The sequence below is a fragment of the Hemitrygon akajei genome, chromosome 13, assembly GCF_048418815.1.
Source record: "Hemitrygon akajei chromosome 13, sHemAka1.3, whole genome shotgun sequence".
NCBI lineage: Eukaryota > Metazoa > Chordata > Chondrichthyes > Myliobatiformes > Dasyatidae > Hemitrygon > Hemitrygon akajei.
Window position 1 is genome coordinate 63,986,350 of NC_133136.1, and position 13,618 is coordinate 63,999,967.

Consider the following 13,618-nt stretch of genomic DNA (forward strand, 5'->3'; position numbering starts at 1 on the left):
CTCCCCCTTTATTTCTTTAAATGTTACCAGAATATGAAATCTAGAACAGGGCTTTGCGCCTTCAAACTCCCACGAGCCTGCATTCTATCATTTAAGCAAATTTGATAGTTAGCTCTGCTGCCCTGATCTGCTTTGTTTAAGTAATGATTCGTTAAGTAGTAGTGATTTTATTGATCTTAAATACCATTCACCAAGAACAGAGATGGCTTGCTTCAAATATAAAAAGGTCCTCCTGAGATGCATCTGGAATATAATGGTGAAGTCAATACTTTGTAGCTGGCTGGTGGCGTAGTGGCATCAGTGCCGGACTTTGGAGCGAAGGCTCCCGAGTTCAAATCCAGCCGGCTCCCTTGCATGCTTTCCATCCGTTGAGCGTCGAGCTAGCAACTCGGCCTCATAAAAATAAGAAAGCCTGCTAAATAAAATGCTGTCATGACAGCGTCCCTATGACTCCATTTGGAATTAAGGGCTTTCCTCTTCTTCAATACTTGGAAGAATACAATGGTATTCTTGGTAATGATTGGTAATACAATCAGGAAGGTAAACTTGGAGGGATTTGCAAATCAGACAAGCAAAGAATAAATAGGCCAACAAAAAAATGCCCTGCCTCAGAATTCCACACCCCCAATTACTCTATGTGCATCTACATATACCCTATCACCCCTAATGGCTACCTACAAAACGCTAAACAGAGAGATTGTTCCAGAATATTGAACGTCTTTAAAAATGCAGCTTTGTCTGGTGGCTCTCTGACTGCCGGCTGATTGCAGCTTAATCACATTTCTTGTTTTCATGCATTCATTCTCTGGTAACTAAAACTCTCCCTTTGTCAGGCTCACAGACCCCCTCATCGACGCACAGGTCAATCGCTGGCCAAGCTGCTGTAAGGGCCCAGCTCATTTGTATTCTTCCCCCATTCAGACTGGGGGTGCCTGTCTTCAGATGCCGTGTGCGGTCTTTCTCATTGAAGTTTTGCAACCTGATGTCTCTGCTGTAACTTAAATCCCTCCCTATCTATTTTCCCCAATATCTTTCCTATTTTATGCTATGCATCTTATCTTCTATCTTCAGTAACCAGCCTCCATTACAGAGTGCCATTTCCATCACACTTCAGCATGTTATTTACGGTTTTCTGTCACGCTCTCGGTGTCTCCTGCCTTCGCATTTGCTGTGGGTGTGTTTGCATCAACTGTGGTCAGGTCTGTTGTGGCCAGCGATGCTCACCACTTACGCTCTCCGTAATGACATGGTTACTGCGTACACCTGCTCTCTCTGTGGGAGCAACAAGAAGGTGAGTCATATGGTTTAAACTGAGGCCGGTGTTCCCTCTGGCTGCCTCACCGAGTCTGCACACAAACGCAATTTGTTACAATTAACGTCTGTGGTCCTATCCACCTGGAAGCAAATGCTGCCTTTTCCGGCAGCATCCTCACCATGACTTGGTCGCCAGGCTGCGGGAGGACTATCTGTTTTCTCTCTGATCAGCGATGCTCTGCTGTTGTTTCACTCAGTCCTTCAACACTTTAAGTTGGTTACAAAGGTCCTTCACATACTGTCTCATTCTATCCCTGTAAACCCCAGGCTCCCCACAACCGTAATTACCCCAAAAGGGAGTCGCATTGCTCACCCCATCAATAATTCGTAGGGGTTGAGACCCAACGTGAGGATCGAGGTTGCGTGCAATCTCATCAGGATTCTCTGTAATACATCAACCCTTGTCTTTCCCGTCTCAACTATAGCTTTGGCTAAGACGTTTTTGATTGTTCGGTTCATCCTTTCTACCATCCCTGAACTCTGGGGGTGGTAAGGTACGTGGGACTGTTGTCGAATCCTTGACAGTCGGCACATTTCCTTCATCACTTTCCCCATGTAATGTGCTCCCTGATCCGAGTCCACCTGGACCGGGGTTCCCCACCTTGGGAGGATTTCCTGAACCAGAACCCATGCAGCGGTACAGGCAGTGCAGTCCCTTGTTGGGAAAGCCTCTACCCACTGGGTGAAGGGGCCCATAATTACTAGGCAGTAGCTTTGCCCCTGCTTTTTGGCAGGGGCCCCATGAAGTCTATCCGGATGTTTTCCCAGGGTCCCCTCCACCGAGACTGATTTGCCAGCTGTAGCCTTCTGCCCTTACCAGGGTTATGCTGGGCACAAATGATACAACGGTGGCAGAATTTCTCAACATCCCCGCCCATCCCTGGCCACCACCAGTCCTGCCGGAGGGTTGTGATCATGCTCTGCCTTCCGTGAAGCATTGCCCCATAACTTCAGTGGTATCTGCCTAATACATGGTGGGGCCACCGCGACTCTTTCCTCCCCGTGTGTCAAGCACCCGCCTGGTCCCTCCTTTGCCCCTTTCTCCGCCACCTCTCCTTCTCTTCTGCCTCCACCTCTTCATATAATTTTACTAAACTGGTTTCAGTCATTTCTTCCTGCACACTTGCGATTTCAATTACCTCTCGTTCCTTTGCTGCCCTCTGATACCTGCCCACTCCTATCCTTTCTGCTCTACTCTCCCCTCTCTGGTGACCTTTCACTTTGCTTTCTGCCCCCTCTGCTGTCAGACTCACTGCTTCCAGCCGTTCTTGTATCAGGTGCCAGTGCTGACTATCTGCTCCTGATGAGGTTGCAAATCCTCGCTGTGCCCATGCCACCAGATAATCATGCACCACCCGGCGGGCGTTCTGGCCGTCTATATATATATTTATTTGTCTGGCTTTACTGTAGCACAGTGTTTCTATCAGGGCCACCAGTTCCACCACCTGAGCCCTCTGTTAGGATGGTGCTCGAGAGATTCATTCCAGTGTCCCTGACCATCGTTACTGACTCCGATGAGAACTGACCATCCGCTGTCGGAGACTGCTCTCAGCCTCCCTGTATTCAGCAGCTCCACAGTGGTGTCGGGTGTGGGTAGCATGAGTTGTCCCACCATCACAACCGGTTTCCTTACTCACACTGCCCAGGTGGCACAGGGGTCTGTTTCATTGAATAATATGCCACTGGCCTTCTTGTGACCCCATGGTTCTGCACCACCACTGCATTGTAATACCCTCCCTCCGCTGCAGCACAGGTGAAAGGGGTGAGCTGCATCTGGTGCTGGTGTAGGCAAGAGCTTTCTTCACATCCGTAAAAGCCTTTTCCTCGTCTTACTTCCTCCAGAGAAGGCTTTAATTAAGGCCTGTATCGGGGTCACTAGAACTGAGAATGCTGGTATGAAATTACTGCAGTAATTGAATAGACCAATTACCCACCTCGTTCCCCTTGGGGCATGAAGCTGATTGCAGAACATCTGACATGTCCTTCCTCCCCTGAGAGGTGGGGTAGCTTAGGTAGTGTACGATTTGCTTTCCTGTCTGAGCTTTGTGTGAACTGATTTTAGTCTCCTTATCTCACAGTATCTCTAGGACACTGGCTGCGCCCCCCTAGAGGACTTGCTTCATCTCCCAAAGCGATTGCCACCTATGTATTGTAAGCTGGTCGACCGGTAGGCGTTAGATTGAGCTTTTCCAAAGTCTACACCATGACCGTGTGAAAAACAGCTGGGCTATTGTGGAGTCCCTGGGGGAGTCTGGTCCAGGTATACTGCTGCCCGCCCAGGGTGAAGGCAAACCAGTCTTGGGACTGTGGTACTCAGAAAAGGCCCCTAAATCCATTAGCAATATCCAGGACCGAAACAACGTTGTTCTGGAGACAGGCCATTCAGGACTGTTGCAGGGTCTGCCACAATGGAATGCAACCTCAATACGGTCTTATCAAGGGTGGTAGAGTCTATTGTCAACTAATATGATCCACATGGCTTCCTTGCTGGCTGGAAAGCCGAGTGAGAGGCTAACACAGTCTCTCTTTGTAGACCCTGGTGTTTTAGTTCCTTCACTATATTCTGAACTGCTGTCAGGGCATCAGCTTTCATAGGATCATATCCTCTATATATCAGTTAACAATAGACTATACCACCCTTAATAAGATCATGCTGAGATTGCATTCCAGTCGTGGGCAAGGGTAGATACTGACCCCTCCGTGTCCATTAACATTTCACCTTGCCAGCCACCTAATAACCCTTGAGTACGTCCATTACCGACAATAGAGGTGGCCGTCAGCCGTTTGTCCGATCTCACCAGCTCTATAATCCAGTCAGCAGCCAAATCAGAAAGAGAGGGCACTGCTGTGGAGTCTGCCTGCTTTAGTCAGTGAGTTTTACACTTCCCTCGCTTTTCAGAGTGCTGCCTCTAACAATGGGTGAGAAGCCACAGCTGTAACAAATCATCTCCTTGATTTTTGGAAAAAAAAGTTGAATTTCCCCATGGGGATGAATAAAGTATCTATCTATCTATCTATCAATCTTTACCTCCCATCTCTAGTCCTTGCTACGTGCACCGGCTACTGGCACACAAAGCAAGTTCTCCTTGATGTCACGTCAGCTACATTTGTTACAGCCACTTCTCTTGCCTTTTCTCTGGTCTGTCTCACTGACCCATGAAACTACGGCTGAGTAGGTCAATCCCACCGCTATCGCCAAATCTAAAATTTACTGGTGGGCTGAGTTCAGGCCTTCCTTCAGCATTTTCAGGAAAACTGTGTCAGCCCTCCCTGGATTTTCCAACCCGGAATACTCCTCATACATACAGCATAATCCATGGCTGTATCATCAGCTCTCTGAATCACTGCCATTGTCATTCCTCTTTTGCTTTAACCTCTCCCCAGTCACTGCCTCACCCCTCCCTTAAAGAAGCAACATCCTTCTTCACTGCTGGCATTCCTGGTAGTTGCCCATGTACCATGCTGCACCCCCAGGCCATTTTCCTCAGGCACTTCACTTTTACAAGCACGTATATATCTTGAGGGTGCATGTGGTGAATTTCAATCATTTCCTCGAGCTTACGCCAGAATTCTGAATTCCCACATGCAACTTTAAGTGAAGACAACACTGACAAAATGCTCTGTTTCTCACGGGGTTGGGAGGGGGGGAATGAAGAGCTTATGAATGGTCGTAATCAGGGTCAAGGGCTGGCTTGGGCCTTTAGGGTTCTCGGCCAGATGTTGCCTAATCTCAGTAGGTGCCATCCTGACAGATACATCTGGGTAAAACCTCTCTCTGAAATATCTCCACACTAAGTCCACACAAAGCCAAACATAAATGATGGATCCAAGTTAAACAGTAGACACTTAAAACTGCAGAGTATGTACTCCACAGTCTGACTCTTCGGTGCAATTAAACTCATGATGCCTGCTGCATTCCTTTTTTTAAAATTTTTTTTATTGAATTTTCAAATAGGTTACAGAAGGAAAAAGAAAATTATCAACCCTTCCCCCCTCCCCTTAACCCCTCCCCCCAACATATCCCTATAGAAAAAAAGAAGAAAGAAAGAAAGAAAAAAGAAAGAATGCCTGGATATCAGAAGATCCCCACATGCTCCATGGAATTCATAATAGCTTTAATATTTATATTTATTTCTTTCCCCAGATAACCAATAATTTTATCTTCGGAGCACCTATATATTTAATCCTATTTTTTGTAAATAAGGGCGCCAAATTTTCAGAAATATTTCATATTTATCTCTTAAATTATAAGTAATTTTTTCAAGTGGAATGCAGCTAAAAATTCCATTCTTCCAATGATCTATACTTAAGTATGAATCCGATTTCTAAGTAACTGCAATAGCCTTTTTGGCTACTGCCAACGCAATTTTTATGAATTCTTTCTGATATTTATTCAATTTGGATTTTGATTTTATCCCTTCAATATCACCTAGTAAAAATAATATTGGATTGTGTGGAAGTTGTATTCCAATAATTTGTTCCAGTAAAACTCTTAAATTTGTCCAAAAAGGTTGAATTTTAGAACAAGACCAAGTAGAGTGTAAATAAATACCAATTTCTTGATTACATCGAAAACATTGACCAGATAAATTTGAGTTTAATCTATTTATTTTTTGTGGTGTAATATATATTTAATGTAAAAAGTTATATTGTACTAATCTTAGTCGAACATTTATTGTATTTGTCATACTGTCAAGACATCATCTTGACAAACTTGTTTCATCAATTTTAATATTCAAATCAGTTTCCCATTTTTGTCTTGACTTGTTTAATTGCCTGTTTTTGAATCAATTATACATACCAGAAATATTTTTTTAATTTTTTCTTTATGAATTAAAGTTTCTATTTCATTAGGTTTCGGCAATAACATTGTTTGACCCAGTTTATCTCTTAAATAAGCCCTTAATTGGAAATAACAGAAAAGAGTGTTATTTGATATTTTATATTTATTCTTTAATTGGTCAAATGACATTAATATACCTCCTTCAAAACAGTCTCCTATATATCTAATCCCTTTTTGAAACCAGTTATATATAAGAGTTGATTATCCATTGTAAAAGGGATAAGTTTATTTTGAATTAAAGGTCTCTTTGCTAATAAAGATTTCTTTATCCCATCATCAACATTTATCTTATTCCATAAATCAATCAAATGTTTTAGTATAGGAGATTCTTTCTTTTCCCGTATCCATTTAGATTCCTATTTATATATAAACTCTTCTGGTATATTTTCTCCTATTTTGTCTAATTCTATTCTAATCCATGCCGGTTTATCTTCATCAAAAAAAGATGCAATAAATCTAAGTTGATTTGCTTTGTAATAATTCTTAAAATTTGGTAATTGTAACCCTCCTAGGTCAAATTTCCATGTCAATTTTTCCAACAATATTCTTGACATCTTACCTTTCCAAAGGAATTTCCTCACACATTTATTTAACTCTTGAAAAAATTTCTGCGGTAATTGTATTGGTAATGTTTGGAATAAATATTGTAATCTAGGGAATATATTCAGTTTTACAGCATTGACTCTACCTATTAATGTTATTGGTAACATCATCCATTTATCAAGATCCTCTTGAATTTTTTTCAATAATGGCAAATAATTTAATTTATATAAATTCTTTATATCATTATCAACTCTTATACCTAAATACTTTATACCATTTATCGGCCATCTAGATTGAGTTATTAATCAACATTGACTATAATCTCCTTTAGTAAGGGGTAGAATTTCACTTTTATCCCAATTTATTTTGTACCCTGATATTTTCCCATATTCTTCCAATCTAGAAGATAATTTACGCAACGAATGTAATGGGTTAGTTAGGTAAATCAGAACATCATCAGCAAATAAGTTAATCTTATATTCCTCCTGATTAACTCTGAAACCCATAATATCTGAGTCAGTTCTAATTAATTCAGCTAATGGTTCTATCGCCAGCACAAATAAAGCAGGGGATAATGAACAACCTTGTCTAGTTGACCTTGTTAACTGAAATGATGTTGAAATTTGGCCATTTGTCACCACTTTAGCTTTGGGGTTAGTATTTAAGGTTTTAATCCATTTTATAAAAGATACTCCTAATCCATATTTTTCCAATACCTTAAATAAAAAATCCCATTCCAATCTATCAAATGCTTTTTCTGCATCCAAAGCAACTGCTACATTCATTTCTTCCCTCTTTTGTGCCAAATGAATTATGCTAAGTAACCGAGTTACATTATTTGCCGATTGTCTATTTTTAATAAATCCTGTTTGGTCCATGTGTATTAATTTTGGTATTTAGATAATCTGTTAGATAAAATCTTTGCTATTATTTTATAATCTGTGTTCAACAAAGAAATAGGTCTATATGATGTTGGTTTTAAAAGATCTCTGTCTTTTTTTGGCAATACTATTAAAATAGCTGTCGAAAAAGATTCTGGAAGTTTATGCATTCTTTCCGCTTGGTGTATTAGCTCCATAAAAGGAGGAATTAATAAATCTTTAAACTTTTTGTAAAATTCAGGCGGAAAACCATCTTCTCCTGGAGATTTGTTACTCTGAAGTGATCCTGGAGCTTCTTCGACCGCTTTTAGTGTAAAAGGCACATCTAATCCCTTCTGTTCTTCCGAATTCAATTTTGGGAGAGTTATTTGTGATAAAAACCTTTCTATCTCAACAATATCATTTTGTGATTCTGATTGATACAATTCAGAATAAAATTTTTTAAAAGTTTCATTGATTTCTAAAGGTTTATAAGTAATTTTATTTACACTTGTTCTAATTGCATTTATCGTTTTGGAAGCCTGGTCTGTTTTTAACTGCCAAGCAAGAATCTTGTGTGATCTTTCACCTAGTTCATAATATCTCTGTTTAGTTCTCATAATTGCTTTTTCTGTTCGGTATGTCTGAAGTGTATTATATTGTAGTTTCTTATTAACAAGTTGTCTTTGTTTTTCTTCTGTCATATATCTTTGAGATTCTTTTTCTAATTTTGTAATCTCTTTTTCCAGTTGATCTATTTCTACCATATATTCCTTCTTAATTTTAGAAGTATAACATTATCTGGCCTCTCAAATATACCTTCATCGCTTCCCATAATATAAATTTATCATCAACTGAATGTGAGTTTGTATCTAAAAAAAACTATCTGTTTTTTCATAAAATCACAAAAATCTTGACGTTTTAATAATATTGAATTAAATCTCCATCTGTAAATCAATTCCTCCTTATCCACCATTGTCATTGTCATTATCAAGGGGGAATGATCTGACAATATTGACAATATTCTTGGTTTATATTCCATATTTTTCACTCTGTCTTGAATATTCGCTGATAGTAAGAAAAAATCTATCCTTGAATAAGTTTTATGTCTATTTGAATAAAATGAATAATCTCTTTCTCTTGGGTTAATTCTTCTTCCATATATCAATCAAATTTAAATCTTTCATCAATGATAAAGTTAATTTTGCTACTTTTGGTTTTGTAACAACCTTTGTTGACCTACCTAAAACTGGGTATAGACAAAAGTTAAAGTCTCCACCTATTAATATTTTATCGTGTGTGTCAGCCAAATTCAAAAAAGCCTCCTGTATAAATTTTACATCGTTTTCATTTGGTGCATAAATATTCATAAGAGTCCATAGTTCTGAAAAGATTTGACAATGTATAATTACATATCTTCTCGCAGAATCAATTAATACATTTTGTATTTTAATTGGTAAAGTTTTGTTGACCAAAATTGCAACTCCCCTCACTTTTGAATTAAATTAAGCTGCTATAACATTTCCAACCCAATCTCTCTTTAATTTCTGATGTTCTATCTCTGTTAAATGTGTTTCTTGTATAAAAGCTATATCTATTTTCATTTTCTTAATGTATGTTAAAATTCTTTTTCTTTTCACGTCAATTTTTTCCAACAGTCGTTTTCTTTCTTTCAGTCCAGGCAAGAATATTATCTTCCATTTTATTCACTCTCTCAATAGTGTCTCCCGTTATTTCTTCCAGGTTTTTAACTTTCTTGTCCATTTTCTCCTGTTTTTTCACCATTTTATCAAACATAGCCTTCATATTTTTAATATCTTCTTGTATTATTTTTAATTTTTTAAATTCTTTTAATTCATGCATTATTTGCACCAAAGCTTCTCTTATGTCTCCAGAATATCTTCCACCTCCAATCTCTTCCTGTTGTTCTTCTTTTACCTCCTCATCTTCATCTGTATGTTCCAGAGAATCCGAATCCACCTCCGGTTCATTTTCACTTCCACTTCCAATCGTAGCTGGGATTTGTAGTTCAAATTGCTCATGTTTGCGCATGCCCTTTCCTGCGCGCACGCGCAGTTCCTGTTGTTCCTTCTTGGAGACTGTTGGTGTTGCCGCTGATTCCTGTTCTGTATCGCCGGAGGTAAGATGCACTTGAGTCCGAGGCTTCTTCATGGTGGCCGGCTCAACTTGTACTATCTTCAAAGTAGAAGTTTTCTTCTTTGTCTGTTTAGGAGGCATATCTAAGGAAAATCCTGCGTAGTTTAGACTTAGTTTTTAGAAAATATTTACTAACTTTTCTTCACTTAAACATTAATTTATTAGTTTTTTTACGGGAGAGCTGGATATCCGCGTCTCAATCCTACGTCATCACGTGACGTCCCCCGCCTGCTGCATTCCTTGATATCTAATTGTTACACCAAGGCTACAGACTTATTGGTAAAACACCCACACACAAACACTCACTAATGCTTATGCTAAAATAGAGTTCCTGGAATGAGTATACATGGTCCACTAGTGTTCTCAATCTTCAAAAACCACTCTTCTCAACTGGAGGCCCCGTCTCACCAAATTAACACCCAAAGTTTTATCTCTTACACAAGCACATGTGAACGCACACACACCACACAACTTCGTTATCTACTAGTTCACCTCTCCGTCATGTTCATAATACCTAGCAACCCCATAGCCACCAACCCAAACAGGTCCAAGTGTGAGTACTCATTTTAAAAACAATCACCCCCTTAGACTGCTGAGACTGCTAGCCACACGTTGAGTCGCAAGAAGATATCCCACTTCTGACACCAAAAGTTGTTGCATGAACAAAGTCACTGGAGAGACGAACTGATAGATACAAGGCAGTCTCTTTATTTGGCAAATGAGATACAGCAGACATGATATTGGTCCTCCTTTCTGGGGGGAAAGGCCTCCTGAACCCAACATTTTATGGGCTAAAGATCAAAGGACAGTCCCATATTTACAATTCATCCACAATGCTTCCTTTGAACTACACACAAATTTCACACCCACACCACAGGCACCCAAATAATGAATTTAAATCAGCATTGTCTGGTCTTCCAATTGACTGCAGTGTTTTCCAATTAACTTAGTTCACAGTTCCTCGGAACCCATTGGTCAGCAATGCATTTCAGATTTAATCCACAGTTCATATTTGAACATGAGGACTGGTGGCTGGTCCATTGCTTAAGTAGTTCTTCCAGTAGTTCAGCTACTTTCGAGATAGAGCCCTCCACATTCCAGGCTCTTGTATCTCCTGTTACTCTTTTTTAGTCATACGTAGTGTTGGTTATAAGACCATTGAGACCATAAGACATAGGAGCAGAATTATGCCATTCAGACCATCGAGGCTGCTCTGCCATTTCATCATCACTGATCCATTTTCCTTATCAGCCCCAATCTCCTGCCTTCTCCCCATAGCTTTTCACACCTTGACTAATCACGGACCCTATTAACCTCCACCTTAAATACACCCAATGAGCTGGCCTCCACAGCCACCTGTGGCAATGAATACCACAGATTCACCACCCTCAGGCCAAATAAGTTCCTCTTCATCTCTGTTCTGATGAACATCCCTCTATTCTGAGGCTGTGCCCTCAGGTCCTAGACTCTCCCACCATAGGAAACATCTTCTCCACTTCCACTGTGGCTAGGCCTTTCAACATTCAATAGGGTTCAATAAGATCCTTCTCATTCTTCTAAATTCCAGCCAGTACAGGCCCAGAGCCATCAGTCACTCCTCATAATTAAGCCTTTTATGCTCAGAACCATTCTCTTAAACCTTCTGTGAACCTTCTCCAATCTCAGCACATCCTTTCTTAAATAAGGGGCCAAAACTGCTCACAATACTCAAAGTGAGACCTCTGCAGTGTCTTATAAAGCCTCAGACAATGGCAGCGATTCATCCTTGCTTTTATATTCTAGTTCTATTGAAATGAATGCTAACTTTTGAGTGCATCTTATGGATTATGGGCTACCGAACATGAAAATCACTGTGAAAGGTTTCACCAGGACATTGCTGTCATGGAGAAATGGTATCAGGCCAACTGGAATTAATCAGTACTGGCTGATTATTGTTGGACACTTAAGCGAGAAATCTCAGACACTGAGTACAAACAAAACTCATTGACAAAACATTTTTAGTTTAGTTGAACTAACGCAAAGCACCAGCACTGTTATGCAATTAAACATATAATTCAATAAAAGGTACTTTCTTGTTTCTCCAAATTCCTACATGAAACAAGTAGTCTAAAATTATATTTGTGCTCAGTTTCAAGTGGTCTATCATAAAAATAAAATAAATTCTGAGAAAGTATGCACTCTCTTTTGGTCTTATGTTGGCTTTGACTTCCCTTGTCAGCCATGGCATCCTTCCTTTAGGATACTTCTTCTTCTTTGGGATGTATCTATCCTAACACTTCCAAATTGCTCTCAGAAACTCCAGCCATTGCTGCTTTGCTGTCATTGCTGGAAGTGTCCCCATCCAATCAACTTTGTCAGCTCCTTTTTCATGCTTCTGTAATTCCCTTTATTCCACTGTAATACTGATATATCTGACTTCAGCTTCTCTTTCTCAAATTGCAGTGTAAGTTCTGTCATATTATGATCACTATCTCCTAAGGGTTCCTTCACCTTAAGCTTGCTATGTATGGTTGTGATTGATTTTTTGACAAGCAGAGATCACATAGAAAGATTGACATGAGAATTCTAGGTACCGCTAACTGTTCTGAACTGCCTGTGTTTCTCACGTAAGCACCACCGATATGTAATTCTCCTGTCTGTACTGAAGTCCTGAGCTTGCCGGCTGCTGTATGCTGAGGCATTCCCAAACACATTTCAAATTCAAAGTCAAATTTTTTCATCAAAGTATGTATATGTTATCATATAGTAACTTTAGATTAATTTTCTTGCAGGCACTTACAGGAATATAAAGAAATACAACTGAATTTACTAAAATCCATTTATAAGCAAAGACTGACAAACAAACGTGTAAAAGACAAAATGTGCAAATAAAACATTAATACTGAGAACCGAGTTGTAAAGAGGCAATGAAACTATTGAAACTCCCCGGAGGGCAAACCTGCCCACTGAGGAGGCTTCTGAAGGACATGCATAATATTTGTCAATTTTATTTTTTTATTTAATTGAATTTATATAAATCTGCTAACTATTGAAATATTTTAAGCTTTCTATTTTATTTAATGTTTATAATAATTTTACTTTTACTGAACTGCTTTATTGATTTTTAACAGTTTGTGAATGTTTCTCAGCATTGGGGATAGCCAAAGAATTCTAAGTGAAACCTGTTAACCCAGACCTGCCAATGTGATGACATTATGTTGCCGTATAATTCATCCCTTACACCTCAGAGTAGGGACAGTACTCAACCAGCATGTGAAGAATGGCAGATTCATTGTCAATTTCCATCTTCTTAAGGATTCAAGAGCAACCATAACGAATCTGGATTCTTAATATATAAACCTGTATAAATCTCATAGTTATGAAAGTTACACAGGAAGAAGATTATAAAAAATGGACTTCCTGCAGTTAAATTCAGCTAAACCTCCATATTCCCAGGTTTTATCAGAACTCCACTGTTCTACAAACATACTCCCCTGCCTTTCCCTGCCTTCCTAATACTGTATTGATTTAATACTTTAAACCCTGTTCAGCAGGAAGTTGCCAATACCATTTTAAGCACATTTTAGCAGTGGATATAGCTCAACAGCATCAGATAGAATTCTGTCCAGGTTTTGAAATGAAGTACCAGAGGTAAACTGGTGGAAGCTGGACTTTGACCAATTGAAGACTCAGGTACTGAAAGGAAAGAAACGGAGAGAAGGTGGGGAATGGAAAGAAGAATGACATAAAATGCTTAGATTTGGGGGATGAAAGCTACTATTGAAAATGCAGAAGACAAGAATTTAATAGGATTTGACAACAAAAAATAGCGATTGTTTATAAGCTTTAAGGCTGCTACCATTGTAAATGCTTACACCGACGGAAAACTAAAACAGGTCATGCAAAAAAATTGTGTTTCAGA